Here is a 17,916-nt window from a genome sequence, read left to right as displayed (position 1 = left end):
TCTGAGTACTGACAGAATCAACTCCAAATGGATCAAAGACCTCGGAGTCAAAGCAGACACTCTGAAAACATTACAGGATGGAATAGGAGAAACCCTAGGTCTCTTTGGCACAGGTCAAAATTTTCTTAATAGAGACCCAGAAACACAAAAAAATCAAAGAAAGGTTGGACAAATGGGATTGCATTAAACTGCAGAGCTTCTGCATGGCAAAGAACATAGTTAGCAAGATCAATAGAAAGCCCATGGATTGGGAGAAGAACTTCACTAGCCATACAACGGACAAGGGTCTCATATCTAAAATATACCTGGAACTCAAAAAATTATATCCCCCAAAAACAAATCCTCAAAGAAACAACTGCCCAATAAATAAGTGGACTAAAGACTTAAAGAGAAACTTCTCTGAAGAGGAAAGAAAGATGGCCAATAGACAAATGAAGAAATGCTCAACCTCTCTAGCCAAAAAAGAAATGCAACTCAAAACAACATTGAGATACCACCTTGCCCCAATTAGAATGGCTATAATAAAGAACTCTAATAACAACAGATGCTGGAGGGGATGTGGACAGAAGGGAAACCTACTGCATTGATGGTGGGAATGTAAACTTGTTCAACCACTTTGGTAAGTAGTATGGAGGTTCCTCAAAAGACTCTACATAGAGCTCCCCTATGACCCAACAATCCCACTTTTGGGCATTTACCCAAATGATCATAAACAAGACCACACTAAAGCTATCAGCACAATTATGTTTATTGCAGCATTATTTACCATAGCTAAGATATGGAACCAACCCAGATGCCCCTCAGTTGATGAATGGATCAAGAAAATGCGGTATATATACACAATGGAATTCTATGCCTCCATCAGAAAGAATGACCTTGCCCATTTGTTAGGAAAAGGAAAGACTTGGAAAAAATTATATTAAGTGAAGTAAGCCAGGCCCAAAGAAACACAGGTCCCTTGGTTACCCTTATTTGCAATAACTAGTATATGTCTGAGACAAGCAGAAAAGGTCAGATAAGTTGATGTTAGGTGAAATGAAACCCGTTAAGTATTCAAATGTGTTTTTTTTCTTGCTTGTGATAGCTTCTAACATATTTATAAGATTATTTCTTTGTTGCTTTGTATGTTCCTCCACCACGGTTTAACTCCTGCTTTCACTATATTTGATGTTGCTATAATTTGTGGAGGGGAAGGGAAAAAAACAAATTGTTTAAATAGGGATACAGGTGGGCCCATTGCAACAATGAGATGTACAAGTCATTATGTCGAAAACGAACTTTACAACTTTGGCGGGAGGGGATGGAGGTGTGAGAGAGGGGGTAGAAGATGGGAAAGGATGGGAAGGGGAAACAAAGGAGGAGGCAACAATGCTTAATAAGAAATGTACTCATTACCCATGTAATTGTAACCCCACTGTACACTATTTTCACAATTTAAAAATATAAATAAATAAAAGAATGCAGCCATGCATCCAATGTATATTTTATAAAATTAAGAAGAGTAGAGGAAGGGGTGGATAAGGGATAAATATTAAACATAATAAAGCAAAAAAAGATGTTGAAAGGAGTGACAGAGATCAAGATATATTATGTTCATAATCTGTTTTTCTAAATAGCAGCTCCTTTGTACAGCTACTTAAAGATAGGAATAAAAATAAATAAGTTTTACAAGGACTATTGCTACTAATGTGTATGTTCTTCATTTCTATTATTTGAAGATTAAGAAAAGAATCTGAAGAAAAATAGAATAAAACAATTCATCTTCTATGTCAAGGACTATGACTATTAAAAGATCCCTTTGAAATTAAAAAAATGCATTGTGAAAAATCATTAAGAGGTTACAATCATTATTATCCCCTACATGTTTAAGGCAGTATGGATTGACTCTTCTTTATGCAAATGACATTATTAGCACTCTGCAATGTTTTATCCACTTCCCATTCTTTATTGCTAATTATATTAGTGTTACTTTGTTAAGGATTACACAGAGTACATTCTGTTCTGAATTGATAATTTTCTGTTGTTGTGAGACTTTAGTTTTACAAATGGATTAAATGAATTCCAAATTTTAATAGGGAACAGTTTTTAAGACATTTAGAAAGAGAGAGCCGAATAATAAGCCCAACATCCATTTGAAATGAATCCTGTATGTTACCCCAAAACTTACATATTAAAACCTATGACTTTGGAATTAGGAATGAGTTACAAATTGAGAGGGTCAGTAGTTTGATAGTCAACATGACAGACTGTCATGTAGAACACCTACTCAGGGGGAAACCGTTGCCATCGTAGGTTGATGCTAAATATCCTAAACCTCATCAAACACTTTCTGCTCCCAAGTATCAGTCACAGCAAGAATGAAAACCCTTCTGAAATCCAATTTCCTACTAAGATCACATGGGTGTATATTTTCTGTCTTCATTTTCTTTTCCCCAAGTTCCAGGCTTTGAGCTCAGGGTTTCTAGCCTTCCCTAGACTTGCTTGTTCAGAGTTGGTGTTTTCTCTTAAGCCAAACCTCTGCTAAATCTTTAATTTTGAATTGGAAATGGACTTGATTCTCCTAATTTTTATTGTATAAATATATATACATATATTTTCTAATTAAACACTATTACAAACTGTGCCCATTGGAGTCTGAGATGCTGGTACATCTTTTTTTCTGTTTTCACAATTTCTGTGATCTGAAACTCTTTACCAGCCATCTTAGCAAACGCAGTATGTTCTTTTTTTCTTTCTCTGCTTATTAAGTTGAGAACTTTCACCTTTTCCCATAAAGGAAACACGGTAGATCTTGGCAGATCTGAATTGCCAGCATCACTTCTCTAGCTCATTGGGACCCTAATTAAATAAACTAAAGGTTACTTGAACACAGCATGAGATTCTATGACAATCTGTAACCAAGAGGGCTTGTAAGCGACTAAGGGGTGGGAGGTGCAGACAGAAAAGTCAGAGGATGATCAGAGGGAGGGAGGGAAAGGAGATTTCATCGTGCTACTCAGAATGACATGGTTTAAAATTTAAGGATTACTTATTTCAAAAATTTTCTACTGGGCTCTTATGTCTCACATCTGTGATACTAGCTACTCAGAAACCTGAGATCTAAGGATCAAGGTTCAAAGCGAGCCTGGCAGAGAAGTCCTTGAGACTTTATGCAATTAACCATAGAAAATCCAGAAATGGAGATGTGGCTGAAATAATGCAGTACTAACTTTGAGCAAGAAAGCCAAGTGAGGCTCTGATGTCAAGCCCCAGTACCTACATAAGCGCACACGCGCGCGCGCACACACACACACACACACACACACACACACACACACACCAGCAATAACACAACAACGTACCTGCAATTTTATATATATATTTTTTATTTTATTTTATTTTAATTGAGAACATACTGTACAGAGGGGTTACAATTACATGGGCAGGAAAATGCATACATTTCTTACCAAGCATTGCAGCCTCCTCCTTTGTTTACCCTTCACCTCCCTTCCCAGCCTCCCCCCTCCCCCCCACCCAATCATACCCCCCCTCCCTCCCCCCCACCGACATTGTAAAGCTGGTTTGACATGACATTTTGTACGTCTCATTGTTGCAACAGGTCCACCTGAATCCTTAAACGACTTGTTTGTCCCCGTCTCCTCCACATGTTATACTGACATCAAATATAGTGAAAGCGGGGGTTACACTGTGGGGGAGGGACATACAAAGCAACAAAGAAATAATATTATAAATGCGTTAGAAACACATGCATGAAAGAAAAAAAACATTAAAATACATATCTAAGGGTTCATTTTCCTGACATCACATTATCTGACCTTTTCCCCTTGACTCATACCTATACTAGATATTGCAAATAAGGGAAACCATGGGACCTATGTTTCTTTGGGCCTGGCTTACTTCACTTAATATAATTTTTTCCAAGCCTTTCCATTTCCTAACAAATGGGGCAATGTCATTCTTTCTGATGGAGGCATAGAATTCCATTGTGTATATATACCACATCTTCTTGATCCATTCATCTACTGAGGGGCATCTGGGTTGGTTCCATATCTTAGCTATGGTAAATAATGCTGCAATAAACATAGTTGTGCTGGTAGCTTTAGTGTGGCCTTGTTTGTGGTCATTTAGGTAAATGCCCAAAAGTGGGATTGCTGGGTCATTGGGGAGCTCTATATGGAGTCTTTTGAGGAACCTCCATACTGCTTTCCAAAGTGGTTGAACAAGTTTACATTCCCACCAACAATGAAGTAAGGTTCCTTTCTGTCCACATCCCCTCCAGCATCTGTTGTTGTTAGAGTTCTTGATTTTTGCTGTTCTAACTGGAGTGAGGTGATATCTCAATGTTGTTTTGATTTGCATTTCTTTTATGGCTAGGGATGTTGAACATTTCTTCATGTGTCTATTGGCCATCCTTCTTTCTTCTTCAGAGAAGCTTCTCTTTAGGTCTTTCGCCCACTTACTTATTGGGCAGTTGTTTCTTTGAGGATTTGTTGTTGGGTGGTTTAATTTTTTGAGTTCCAAGTATATTTTAGATATGAGACCCTTGTCCGTTGTATGGCTAGTAAAGATCTTCTCCCAATCCGTGGGCTTTCTATTGATCTTGCTAGCTATGTCATTTGCCCTGCAGAAGCTCTGCAACCTTATACAATCCCATTTGTCCAACCTTTCTTTGATTTGTTGTGTTTCCGGGTCTCTATTCAGAAAATTTCGGCCTGAGCCGAGGAGACCCAGGGTTTCTCCTATTCCATCCTGTAATGTTTTCAGAGTGTCTGCTTTGAGTTCAAGGTCTTTGATCCATTTGGAGTTGATTCTGGTGCAGGGTGATATATAAGGATCTAGCTTTAGTTTCCTACATGTAGTTAACCAATTTTGCCAGCACCATTTACTGAAGAGGCTGTCTGTCTTCCATTGTATTGTTTTAGCTCCCTTATCGAAGATTAGATGGCTATAGGTCTGTAGGTTCATTTCTGGGTTTTCAATTCTATTCCATTGGTCCTGAGGTCTGTTCTTATGCCAATACCAAGCTGTTTTGATTACTATGGCTTTATAGTAGAGTTTGAAATTTGGTACTGATATTCCTCCAGCAGTGTTCTTTCCGTTGAGGAGCGTTTTTGCTATTCGGGGTCTTTTATTGTTCCATATGAATTTTTGGATTGCCTCTTCTATTTCCTTGAAGAATGAGGGTGGAATTTTGATAGGTATTGCGTTGAATTTGTAGATAGCCTTGGGAAGTATTGCCATTTTCACAATGTTAATCTTTCCAATCCAGGAGCATGGGAGGTTTTGCCATTTTTTAAGTTCTGTGTTGATTTCCTTTTTCAAGATTTTAAAGTTTTCATCATAGAGGTCCTTCACTTCTTTAGTTAATTCCTAGGTATTTTATTTTTTGTGGGGCTATTACAAATGGAGTTGCTTTCCTAATTTCAGCCACACTTTTCTCATTGTTGGCATACAGAAAAGCCATGGATTTTTGGGGGTTAATTTTATAACCTGCTACTTTGCCAAAGTTTTGAATCAGCTTAAGTAATTTGGGAGTGGAGTCTATGGGATTCTTTAAATACAAGATCATGTCATCTGCAAAGAGGGAGAGTTTTATTTCTTCTTTCCCTATTTGGATCCCCTTTATGTCTGCATCTTGTCTTATTGCTGTAGCTAGGCATTCTAACACTAGATTGAAGAGAAGTGGAGAGAGTGGGCATCCTTGTCTTGTTCCTGAGTTAAGAGGAAATGGCTTTAGTTTTTCACCATTGAGTATAATGCTGGCTGTAGGTTTGTCATATACAGCCTTTATTGTACTGAGGAATGTTCCATGGATTCCTAATTTTTCCAAAACCTTCCAATTTTATATTTTTGATTTGTCCATGGTTATTTGAAACCTAAGAAAACCAGGAATAATGATAAATATTATATACAGAAAAAGACCTGAAATTGAGTTTTGCTGACTTGAACTATTTTTTCCCAGTTGCAATGCCAAAAAATAGAGCGAATGTCCACAATTATGTCAGGCAGAGCATCTCTGCTGCTTTCAGCCAATAGTGAACCCTTCATTGCATCCTTGCTTGGCTGTCATGATAATCTCTACATTGTAATGGTTAATTTATTAATAAAAATGTGACCAACTCTAATCTGGCAGGTAAGAAAAAATCTAAAACTTTCCAAATCTGCGGAGATCAGATTCCTATAAAGAAACTTCTAGATTCACCAGCCTTACAATTGAAGAAGTCATCTCTGTTCCTCTCTCTCTCTCTCTCAGTTTCCCTCTCTTCCTCCATTGTTCCCTCCCTGCCCCCCTCTAACCCAAATTTTGGATGTCTGCTCTATCTGTACCCACTCACTCTGGCAAGAAAAGGGGTCTTCATTGGTAAGATTGTTGGTACTATAATTATACTAATTTAGACTGGATCTGCTCTGCTCTTTCCATAGAAGAGCTATTTTTCAGATAAAGTATTAGAAATATATTCTTGCTTAAGTGAATAATGGTTGCAAATTTTAATTTTGTTTGCAGCAAACTTTGATATAAAAATACACAAAGCACTGATCTCTACCGGAGGGAGTTCATTTTAGATACTTAGAGTAAAATATACACTCTTTAGGATCTTCCTCGACCCACAAATATATTTGACATATTGAGGACACTGGGAATATTTTAGTATTTCTAGAGCATAAAGCATAAAAGAGATTTAATGGACTAAGTAGTAAAGACATGTGAAGTCGCTGTCACAGATACGTGAAGCGTTGAAGGCTTTTCCTAGAGTTAACCAATTGTTCAGAGTCATTCTGAGCAAGAGAACCTCGGGATTGTTGTATTTATTGTAAATGTAACGGAATACCAGGGTTTTACTGGATGGGCCTGGAAAAGGGATGATGGTTAAGAAATGTTTCCCATCAGCTTGCTCGTGATGGCTAGAGTCAGTCATGTCACCAGCAGTGGTTAAGAATGGACACTAGACTTATTTAGGAGGTAGATTGCAGCTACACAGTAACTGTTAAAAGATTGGGCCAATAATAGAAAATTACTGTGGAAAATGTTCATGTAAATAATGAATGTGGAATCAAACTATTCTGTATGTATCCAAATGCCTCTTGCTACTCTTTCAGAAAATATTCAGCCATTTCTCACAAAGCCTGTATTTCCTTTATACCCACCAATGGCACCCGTGTGGTTATTTATATGTCTCCACAGCTGGAGAATTAATTTGTGGATGGTTCTGGTTCCACAGTGTAGTTATCTATCACTCAGCTGAAAACAAAAAGTTCATTCAACCCTGATAATTACATTAAATATCTCCTGACATCCTAAAAAAACTTACCAACAAAAAGCAGGCCTTTTCCGAAAGTCACACTGCATTATAATGGAAAGAGATGACATATTCTATAGTGGTCTGATGGTCCATTCAATATTGCACTCATTTTAAATCATCATGTAGCTCACTCTAGTGGAATTTGGTCTTGCAGGTAGAGTAACACCCTGGTGGCTCAACATAATAAGACTGACATTTCTAGGGAGTTCAATATCGCATGGGGATGACCTTACTGAAGGAGATTTAATTACATGAAGTATCAGCAGGATGGCACTCTACTAATATCATTGCACCGGTCTTTAAGAAAGAAGAGCTTGAGTATCATGGATGTTGTTTTTCACAAATTCATTTCTTTCTCTTCATTTCTCCATTCATTTTCTTAGTTAGGAGCAAAACTGTCATTTTTTTGGAGAGGACAGCTATAAATTAGAATCACTCTCAAATATTTTATTTATCTTCCTTTTTAAAAGGATGCAGGCACATAAAAAGTAGTGCATACGTAATCATCTCCCTCTCACAACCACGATCGCTCTATTTCTCTCCACCATCATCACTATTATGTCTATCCTTTGGGGGATGATCTCAGAATGTGACCTATGAGAGTGTGTCACTCTCTGTAGCTGACCAATATTACAGCTATTTTAATTTTCTTGATTTCATGCATGTCAGGGTATGTTTCCAATAAGAAGAGACATTGATATTATTTAGAATGGCTGTTAGTAGTTACTACATAGATGTGACACACATTATTTAATTAGTATCCAACCAATGGCTATTAAGGTCAATCAAAGTCTGCTACAAACAAATTGTTTACTCTCATTATTTATATTCCTGATGCCTAATCCTTAACAAGCAATATTTCAGAATGAGATTTCCCTTGAAAAATGGGTTTTCAAAGAATTGGTTAATTTACAAGAAGAGTTTTCATGTAGGCTCTGAATCAATCTAACTGTCGTGTTTATAGAGAAAGGAGCTTTGGGTACACAAAGAAACATCAGGGATCTACCTGAACAGAGGCTAGACCCTGTAAAGTCACAGGGAGAAGAGACTCCTGCAAGCCAGACACAGCTCTGGGAGAGACCAATCCTGCTGACAACTGGAACTATGAGAAAATAAGTGTCTGTTGTTGAAGTCATTCTGCTAGTGCGGATTTTTGATATGGCATGTCTTAGCAAGCACACAGAGTTGTCTTGTCTTTACAGTTCAAATCAATTGTATCCATGAGGTTGTTCCGATATAACTCTGCATATATAATAGGTAGGATCTTTCCACAGATCGAATTATGGAGCATAGCAAAAAGAAGTCTGATATCTAACCCACTTGCACTGGAAATGGTAGCCTTTCTCTGTTCGGGTTTAATTTTTATTTGTTTTCAATTGCTTGCATGTCTTGTCATATATTAACATTAAACACAAGGTCTGAACCTTCTAAAACTAGAATTCTGAATTTTGAAGTAATTATCCTTGATCTCTGTACAGTAAATTTAGGAATGTGTTTCTTACGAAATATGTGTTCCTCTTAGCATTATAGAATGTCACTGATGGTTATTTTGCCATTATTTTGATTTTTAATTAAAAACAACATCAAAGACATCTGCTTATATTTAACATAAGGACTGAAAGGCATGTAGAAGCATATCATATGTAATATATCGCATATGTAGATATAATAGGAAATCGATATTTAACATGAAGATTAAGATATGCTTACACATATTACCATATACAATAACACATTACATGTAAGTGTACATTTATATTTAAATTGTTTATTAATTACCTGACAATGTGAGTCTTCTTATTTTCCCAATTTTAATCACTATTTTAAAGAATAACACATATTGTTTAGAATCAAATTGCCTATTTCTAAGTATCAAATTCTATTGATAATGTACTCTTTAGTTATGTTAAAAAATTCTGTAGGGCTGGGAAGGTGGCTCAGTGGTAGAGCCTTGCATGCATGAGGCCCTGGGTTTGATTCCTCAGCACCATATAAGCAAAAAGAAAAAAAGCACTGTGACTCAAGTGGTAGAGGGCTATCCTTGAGCTGAAGAGCTGAGGGACAGAGCCCAGGCCCAGAGTTCAGGCCCCACGACTGGACCCCCAAAAAAAATTCTTTAAAAATGGATTCATTTAAAATATTGAATTTTACCTCCAAATTTTGATTTTTCTTTTGTAACATATTCAAGCATAAGTTTTATCATAATGTAGATCTGTGAGACCAGATAGGGCCTTTTAATCCTATTCTTTCATTCTTCATATGAAGAAATTGTGATTTTTTTTCCACATTAATTTTGTCAATAGTCATCTGAGTTAATTTCATTCAATTGTCAATGATATTTCTTAAGTTGATTCTCTTGTTCCCTTGAATTCATTTAGGTACACTGGTAAATTTAGCTTCCGTAATTGTTCTCCCTCTCATTCATTTTCTGGTTTTAGGGTTGTTTTATTTTCTCCATTGATTCTAGGTTTTGGTTCGTCTGCCTTGTTTCACACTGAGAATTATTGCTTCAATCTTTGTAACATTCAAGGTGTTTTGGCAAGCTGATTTCCTTACAATTGTTTTGCCAATGTCTTATCATCTCAAATCTCATATGCCCCAATGATAAACCCGGACACAACTTGCTTTAAAAACACCAAGAGCTTTCTATCTGCTCCCAGCAATCCACTCTGGTGCCAAACACCAGAGCCATTCAATTCTGCTAAGTGCATGAGCAGACATTACTAACAAGGGATAGTGTTCAAATTGGGGCAGAATTATCTGAATAAACTTCGAAGAAATCCTTTCTTTTAGTTTGTGTGCCATTGAAATTTGTCCTAGGGAATTCCAAGAGCCCTGTTGATGGGAAGGAACAACTATTCCAAGGCTCTCACTTACCTCCTTAGCCCATGGTCATACTTGATCAAGCCTGGGTAAAAAAATCCCAAAAGGAGCCATTAACCAGTAAACAATCTTGATTGCGTCCCTTCTCCGACCTTTTAATGACTGTTACTGCTCAGTTCCAAGAGGTTGTGTGATCCAATTAGACAAATTGAAAAAAAGACTGCCTTTATGCAAAAGCATGAGAAAGTTAATTGAAATCAATCTATGTTCACTGAAAATGCTTCGAACATCACTGATAATTTAGAGCAATTAAGCGATGTTGTCCTGAAGGGAGGCAGAAACATTCAGTTTCAAATCCTGTTAGAGGGAAATTACTAAAAATATCTCAATGATATTATCCACCTAAGATGATCTAGGGACATTTAAGCCAATTAGAAAACATAAGATATTTTCTTAGTCACAAGCTGTGCTCTGAAAGCTATTGAGATGAAAATTCTTCACCATCTCTTCTTTGTTACTGCAAATTGAATCCCTCTAAAGCCAAGCATTAACCCTAGTTTTGAGAGCATTCTTGACAAACATAGCAAGTGTACTTCCCTTCTTTGAAAATGGTTCCTCCATCTTTGAAATAAGTGTGTTTAACTAGTCATATTATTCATATATTCACTTTTTCTAGGAACCATTAGTGAGTTTGTGAGGATAATGATTGTGAGGTAGAAAGTAAAAGAAAAAAAATCTGCAAGACAGAGCTCAGAAATACTTACCTCATGACTGAAGAATCGTTATGTGAAACAGGAATGTTACATGTATGGAGCATCTCTCTCCATCAGATTTTCTTTCTCCTAGAACCTGGATTGAATTACAGAGTCATTTGTAGCACAGTAATAGCACAAATTGCCCCAAATGATCTGAATTAACATGAACAATGAGACACTGACACAGTGCTGGTAGAAGCTTTCACTTAGAAAACAATGTAAAACAAAGGCACAGGAAGATTAAGTTGATATTGACAACACACAATGCTGCTATATGAGAGTCATCAGTTAATCTTAGATACTCCATTCTCACTTAAGTTCTTTAAGCCTCAGGAATACTAGTCTCTCTATCTGCCTCTAGACCCATATGGACCCTCCTGATTCTAAGTGCATCATGATCTACCATTTTGCTTGCCTACATAATTATTTAGAAATAATTTCAGGCTTCCTCACTTCTCACAAGACACAGGAAACCATCTTAGAAGGGATATGTTTGTCTAGCTACAAAACAACTTCTTGTCTGCACTGAGCCCTAGGTTCTCTAAAACTTATACGCCCTTTAAAATATGAAATGCCTCTTAAGAACCACTCTTGCTAGTCTCCTCCCCTGAAAACTCATCCTCTATGGTTCTAATCACCGTGCTAAGCACCAGCAATTATGCTTTCCCTCTGTGGAGGGCTTGCTTAATGAGTTTTCATTATTTTTCTTCCTGTTGTCAACATTCCACCCAATGAGTAAATTCATCTTGGAGCCCTTACAGCCAATGTTCATTTGTTTTTCATTTGATTTATGTTTTGCTCTTCTTCTACTCTTCCCCATCTGCCTTCTCCAACGTTTAAGACTTTTGATAAAATGAGTAGTTCCAGATCTGGAGCTGTTTCCCAAGAATCCTGCCGGTCACAAAGTCAATGACTGAAAAAAAAAATTATTGAATGAATGAATGAGTGAATGAATGAAACAGTGAGAAGTGTCAAGAAAAACAATCCATAGGTCAAAATCTTTACTGCACTGAATTAGAACAGTGGAATCAGAAAGTTCTGAATTAGTAGATGCTTTTTTGAGCTGCTGACCAATGCATTTTACTACTGGCAGTTTTGCAGAACAGAAAATTCCAGATTGTTGCATGTGGTTTCTATGTCTAGGTTTTAACAACATGAAAATGACTTTGTTAGGTAAGGAACATTGCTTAAATGTCCATTTTTATTGTTAACAACTAACATTACTTTGTTAAGCAAAGTGTAGCCTCTGGCTTGATTTCTTAAAAGATTTATTTATATTATTTTATTTTTATTTTATTAATCAGTACATCTGCAGTTGTACATATTTCTGGGGTATCATATGATATTTTGCTAATGTATAGAGTGTATAGTATTTTAATCAAATTTAATCCAATTGTCTCACAAATAGCATATGTTGGGAAGAAATATTTAAAATTCTTCTAGTGCTTTTGAAAGTGCTTTAAATAATGTATCAATAAATATGTTTTTTTGGAGAATCTATATACAGAACCAGATGATATCCCCACCCACAAATGCAATATTGCATTATTTATAGAGAATTTAGTGTCATTTTATCTTAGATTAGTTTCTATAAACCCCTCTGCTGCCTAGAACAATTTATTTTGTAGTCGAATAATCTACCTAGAGAGTAAGATATACACTTTAGACATATTAGCATGAAGGAAAAATAAATTTTGGCCTCAAGAAACTTTCCCTCTCTTGGAAGGTACAAAAAAAGAGAAAATAAGAATTCAGTTTGATGAATGTTGTTAAGATGCTAGGAAAATTGTGGAATAAAGAAGAATACCTAACTCATTAAAGAGTTAAGAAAATACTTCCCAGAAGTAGTAATTGCCTGCTGAGTAGACTCATAGAGAGTCAGCCTAGGGAACAGTTGGGTAGAGGATATTAAAGTAAAGATTCAGTTGGTGGAAACAATAGAAATATGTTCTATTCAAGACTATCTCCTTGAGTTAATGAGTCTAGTATCTTAGATGATATTTCAGTTCAGCAAGAGGTACAAGAGGAAAGAACTAAAGGTACAAAGATTAGGTATGTATTGGGTCAAGCTCTTCTTGAAATTTATCCTGTTTGAAAATATCATTAGTGGAATGAAGAGCACATATTATCAGGATAAATAATCACACCAACACCAATGGCAGTAACTCAGAAAAAAAATCATAAAACTCTTAGTTACTTTACTCTTAGGGAAATGAAAATAGATTTATTTTGGTGATTTATGTCAAGGGAATTATCCTTAGAGATGGAAGGCAGAAAAAAGATTAAAATCAAAGAAAGGAGGGAGATATATTAATCCTGACTTAGTAAATTGAATGGATAAAGGCTCATATTGAAAGAAACTATGTTAAAAGAGCCAAGGTGCCATCCAAAATGCTGGCTAGGAGGAGCAACATCTGTTGGATAAAGATATTGCCAGTGGGACGGAGAAAGGTTAATGGATAACCTAAATTCTCAAATAGCACAACAGTCAGCAGTTGGTAATTCAATAAACAAGTGTACAAGTGGGTGGGAAATTTGGATGATAAAGGGAGAAAACCCAAGAGGTTCCATGCTAATCCATGCATAAAGAAAGGTGGGACTTTAAGGGCAAGAGTTAATTTCTCCCCCTAATTGCTTTAATATTTTTCAGGACCCATTTTTTAAAAAAAAGATCAATCCCCCATATTAATAGGTGCAAAAAGGTTATTTTACAGAGAAGGCTGAAAATTCATGCTTGATCCTGTTAACAGAAGGATTTTAGCGATGTAGTTTTGAAGTTATACCTGTTACACCATTGAAAGAATGACTTTCCCTTTCTAAAGACACTCTTCTTTTTACACACTTGGTATTTGTGATGTGTAAAATTATGGAATTCTTGACTCTGGAGAGCATTTAGTTACATATCCACCTTTTACAAGCCTGAAATGCTACTGTAACGAAAACAATATGGTTCTGACATTAAGAGACACAGCCCAATGGAAGAGGAAAAAGGACCCAGGAATAAAATCCATGTAAATGTGATCAACTTATTTCCAATTGAAAAAATAAGCAACTCAGGTAATAATAGCAAGGAAGGAATAGCATCCTCTACCAACGGCATTCAAAAAACAAAACGACAAGAAAAAAACAGATATCTATCAGCAAAAGAGAAACACTGAATACTAAATAGTATGCATAAAATAAAACAAATAAAATAGCTTGAAGACCTGAATGTAGAAATCCCAGAAGAAATTATAGAAGAAATATTTATGACATTGGTGTTAAAACAATTTTGTAAGTAAAATACTAACAGTACCTATAATCACACCAAAAACAAACATGTGAAACTACATCAAAACAAATTTCTACATAGCAAAAGAAATACCAACAGAGTGTAAAGATCTCTAAAACGTCAATCAGGTACTGACAAGAAAGTTCTTCAAAGGAGACACACAAATATGGAATACACTCAGTGACTGATCATCAGAGAAAGGCAAATAAAGCAATAGTAAGACACCACTGTATTCTTGTGCTGATGGCCACTTAAAAAAAATAACAAGTTTTGCCAAAAGCTGTGGGGAAGATGGAATAAAAAATGATGAGAAAAAACAGTAGGCAGAGTCCTCAACAATTTAAAAATCCCAGTACCAGGTAAGCAAACCCTGGTTATATATCCCAAAGAATCAAAATCGGTGTCTCAAAGAGTTATTAATAGACCTGTATCTATTTCAGCATTCATCAGAATAGTCACAATATGCAATCGATGCAAGTACCAATCAACAGAAAAAAAGCAAGGTATAATGGATACTGTTCAAACTTAACAAAAAAAGAAATTCTGTAGACTGGATGACACAGGTGAGCCTAGACGACATTGTGCAGAGGAAAATAAGCCAACAACAGAAAAATAAACTCGGGGCTATTCCAGTTAAATGATTCGGGTAAAATTGTTGAATTTATAGAATCAGAGAGTAGGATGATGGCTTCCAGAGTATCTATATATAAATATTTATATTCTATATATTTGTGTATTTGATATTATGTAATAGTTACATAATTATATATTTACATATTATATATAATTATATACATAATGAAATAAATCTATTTGTATCTACCTACATCTACGGCAGAGCTACTGAACTTGCCTAGACAGATTACTTTCAGTTTTCATATGAGAATATCGTATGGTGTATGAAGATTTTGCAGTGCTGTCTTTATAACAATATGCCATCTTATTATAAGAGAATTAACTTATAATCTATTTTAATAGTTAACACATCTCACTGTAGTAAAGGCCTCTCTGAACAATATAGAGCTGAAGCACCAAGTAAATTAGCCAAAGTAAGAGAATAAATATTTCTATTTTAAAGATGAAAATATGAACGAGTTTATTCAAACTCACACATCAGTTATTTTGAAAAGATGAAATTTGACTTGAATTCAGATTTTCCAATTTTAAACCTTTGTGTGTGTGTGTGTGTGTGTGTGTGTGTATAAATTTTAATTCAATTCATTTTTTCCTGTTTCCACTGCAAAAGTTCTTTAATACCTGGGTCTCATCTGTATGCTTGTTTAAGTCTTGCAATATTTCTGTGGCTATCTGTTCTCTAGGGCACCATGTGACTGATGCACTAATCCATATGACAAATCACCAAATTAGAGCCATGAATGTGGCTGTTAGCCACCACAGACCTTGTGTCTACTACCCACTGTCACATTATTATGATGAGATGTGTGTATCTGGGCAGAAAAGACTGTTGATCAAACCTATGAATGGATTTGCTATTCAATTTCCAGTCACATATTTTCCCTGTTGGACGGCCCTTCTCAGTGCTATGACTGTGACCTGAACCGATCCATGAATTCAGGTCTTTCCTTGCATTGATCTGTGCTGCAGCATTCACTACACTGATGTCATGTCAGGAAAGTTACAGTGATGTCTCCCTTTTAAAATTAGATTTCGACATGATTGAATGGTTTATTACCTTAAATAATCTCAACCACAGGTCATAGAAAAAGAAAAGGAGTGAATGGAGGGGGCATCTAGTTTCCTTGACCTCTTTATTGAGAAACTACTCATTAGTGCGCTTATTCATTAAACAGACACATACTAAGAAAGTACTACTACGTACTATGTATCAAGACACTGCCTCAGTGTCTTCCTGTGTATTCTCTCTGGATTCATTTCCGATAATCTTTGCAGTTTGTTATTCCATTTCTTTACCTGTGTGCATCTCCTTGCAGAGTATAAATTTCAGGAAAAATGAGTCTCTATCCACAACACCACCTAAGATTATATTTGGACCAGTGCACACATTCAATGAGCAACTTATGAATGAATGGTTGATTGAAAAATTAGCATATTAGTGTGGTGAAGAAAGAAAAAATGCAAGAATATCCTCACAGCTTGTTTCTGCACTGAGAGCAGAGCCTGTCCTCTGCAAACTGGGCTTTGAAATCCCTAGAGGATATTCTGTCCGTGCTTGGAGCCCCTACTTCTTTACAGAAGATGATATAGTAATCACTAGCTCAATATTCTGATCTGGTACCTTGTCAGCCTGGGATCTAAGGCAATCAGGTTTTCTTGCACACACTATCATGGACTGAAGAAAATCTATTTTATTGCGGAGAACATAAGCTCCATAATGAGGTCAAAAGACTGATTTTGTAGATGATATGTTCATTTCACCCACCTAAGGACAAAAATATGATTCATCGATTTTGATTTTCTAATAAAAAATCATGTCATTTTTTAATAAGCAACTTATTAAGAGATGCTGGGGTCTTGGGTCCAATAAATAAGGATTATGGTGGAAATATACTGAAAGCAGAATTTCAATATAAAAATCAATAAAAAAAATGTAAAGATATAAAATGAATTCAGATCAAAAGCAATTCCTTCTTGGGGCATTATAACAACATCGGTAAATAAATTCTCAACCCATTGACTGTTCCTGAATAAATCAGTTGAATAGAGGACATAGAAAATTAGCAAAATAAATACATTATCAAGTAATAAAACCAATAATAATAGTAGCTGCTACTTATTGGGAGCTCATAGCACATCAAGAGCTGGGTACAAAGTTCAGATTGCCCCAGAGAACAAGTTATACTTAGCATATAACGTATTCCAGGTGGAAGACTTGATTCTTTTGCATAAATTAGCATGCTTAATATTCACAGCAACCCTTGTAGTTCGGTGGTTTAATGTTCGTATTTTAAAATGAGAACATAGAGTCTCAGACATATTGACTCACTAGTGCCAAAGGACAGTTAATATGTAATCCAGTCTAGATCATATTTAGAATCTGCATTTAGGGTTCGTTCTTCACAAATACAGATACATTTTTAATAAATTCTTCCAAATGGTACATGTTTAATTATTTTTAAGAAAGAAAATGTAGGTCCTTTTTCTCTTATAAGGGTTCATCCCCAGAGTTATCTTCAGCTATTACTCAGGATGCTTTTAATAAGCACTGGCATTTAAATTCTTGCAAAAGAGAGTGCGAAGAGTACCTCTGAAAGCTAGGGCTTATTTTCTGTTAGCAACTTTTAATCAAAAGTGACCCATAATTTCAAGCTTCAGTGCCTAGACACTTGCTCAATTTGGAGCCTCCTCACTCAGTTTTAAAATATGGCAGGTCATCAGAAGACATACTCTAAGCTCCTTCCCACCCCACAGATGCTGGTTCTAAAAAGGTCAGGAAACAACTCCTTTCTGACTTATTTTAGGCTTTCCTATTTACAAATAATAACTTGAAAGATTTTAAACCTGTTAATGAGAAGGTCTTTGTTTAGACCAAGTTCAGTTTGTGATATTTGTACGTATCTGTGGAAGAAATGAGAGAGCATTTAGCTGTTTTATAGTCAAAACAAAACAGTTTTTCCCAGCTTCTAACTGAGCCCTCATCCTGTCAATGTAATATTCTAAGAGAATTTTACCATACCAAAGGATTCTCATTCTCTGCCTATAGGAGAGCAAGGAATATGTTAATTATGAAAATAAAGGCATAGATTCTATTGTCTCTATCCCATGACTGTAAATAGGACAAGTTTGG

The sequence above is a fragment of the Dipodomys spectabilis genome, unplaced genomic scaffold (genome assembly GCF_019054845.1).
Source record: "Dipodomys spectabilis isolate Male_0828 unplaced genomic scaffold, ASM1905484v1 ptg000273l, whole genome shotgun sequence".
Taxonomy (NCBI): domain Eukaryota; kingdom Metazoa; phylum Chordata; class Mammalia; order Rodentia; family Heteromyidae; genus Dipodomys; species Dipodomys spectabilis.
This window is presented reverse-complemented; position numbering follows the sequence as displayed.